Raw genomic sequence first — 1,638 nt, 5'->3', positions numbered from 1 at the left:
GCAGCGCACTTGGGAGGGGGGGAGGAGGCAGGGGTGGGGGCAGCGGGAGCTTGGCTGCCGGTGGGTGCTGAGCACCCGCTAATTTTTCCCCATGGGTGCTCCAACCCCAGAGCACCCACGGAGTCGGTGCCTATGGCCCTGACCCTCTTGGCTAACAGCCATAGTCAGACCTATCCTCCATAAACTTAGCTAATTCTTTTTTGAACCCCATTATAATTTGGCCTTCACAACATCTCCCGTGGGCAGCAGGTGGAGCCACCCTTTGGGGAGGCTAGCCCCGGCTCCACCCCTTCTGCCCACGCCCCCCTGCCCCCCCGCGGCCAGAGCCCCAAGAACCCCCCTCCTGTCCAGAGGAGGCCTGAGCACCCACTTGTCAGCCAGATGAGTCCTGGGCCAGCCGGAGCCCCGAGGGACCCCTCTCCCCACACACACACCTGCTCGGAGGTGCCCCAAGACTCCCCCCCCCCCCCCGGCCCACAGGGCGCCCCGGCCCGCCGCCCCCCCCCCCCCCCCCCCGACCCCAAGCTGCGTCTCTCTGGTCCATCTCTCTGCTATGCCCCATGCAGGTTCCAGGGCGGCTGAGGAGGCAGTATATGTTACTCAGCTTCCTGGGTTCCTCAGTAATCTCCCTTGACTCCCCAGGCCTATTATACTTGCCACCCATGACATCCCCTGGCAAGGAGTTCCACAAGTTGACAGTGCGTTGTATGAAGAAGTACTTCCTTGTGTTTGTTTTAAAGCTGCTGCCTATTAATTTCATTGGGTGACCCCTGGTGCTTGTGTTATGTGAAGGGGTAAATAACACGTCCTTAGTCACTTTCTCCACATCATTTGTGATTTTCTAGACCTCTCTCATATCCCCCCTTCAGTAGCGCTGGAACGCTTTTTATAGGGGGCGCTGAAAGCCAGCAAAACGATCCCCACGGCTGGCAGCTGGGATTCAGCATAAACCTGGGGGTGCTGCAGCACCCCCCGCACGCCTACTTCCCATGCCTATGCCCCTCTTAAAACCGAACCCTCCCAGTCGTTTCAATCTCTCCCCATGTGGAAGCCGTTCATACCCCTAATCCTTTCTGTTGCCCTGCTCTGTACGTTTTCCAATTCCAATCTATCTTTTTTGAGACGTGGCGACCAGAACTGCCCGCAGTATTCAAGGTGCGGCTGACCTGTTGACCCCGTTCTGCCAGAGCCAGCCCCTTGCCAAGGGAGCCTAAAGGGCTTGGAGCTCAAAGAACAGCAGGCTGGAGCCTTGTTGAGAAATCCCAGGCCACTAGCCTCAGCACACAGCCCTCCGAGCAATCCACACTAGAAACTCCAGTCAAGCAGGCACATGGCAAGCACACAACAGAGTAACAGATTATCCGCTCCCCCAAGGGCCACGTAGTCGCTCCTCCTTCACCTGGAGAACTCTCTCACACAACTCCCTGTGTCCTAGCTCTGCCGGTGCCCCTCGATCCCGACCCCCAGTTCCTGCTACCCCAGCCCTGGGCTCCCCCCACAGCCCTGCCAGTGCCCCTCAATCCCGACCCCCAGCTCCTGCGACCCCAGCCCTGGGCTCCCCCCACAGCCCTGCCAGTGCCCCTCAATCCCGACCCCCAGCTCCTGCGACCCCAGCCCTGGGCCCCCCCACAGCTCTGC

General features: G+C 60.1%; 1 protein-coding gene across 1 annotated transcript in view; it reads left to right on the top strand.

The window, feature by feature from the left end:
• The window catches only part of ROBO3 (roundabout guidance receptor 3), a 129,786-nt gene that overhangs the window by 124,618 nt on the left and 3,530 nt on the right, over positions 1-1,638 (top strand). The gene's annotated exons all lie outside the window — the stretch shown is intronic.

The sequence above is a fragment of the Terrapene carolina genome, unplaced genomic scaffold (assembly GCF_002925995.2).
Source record: "Terrapene carolina triunguis isolate 2854851 unplaced genomic scaffold, T_m_triunguis-2.0 Scaffold374, whole genome shotgun sequence".
Lineage (NCBI taxonomy): Eukaryota > Metazoa > Chordata > Testudines > Emydidae > Terrapene > Terrapene triunguis.
This window is presented reverse-complemented; position numbering and strand designations above follow the sequence as displayed.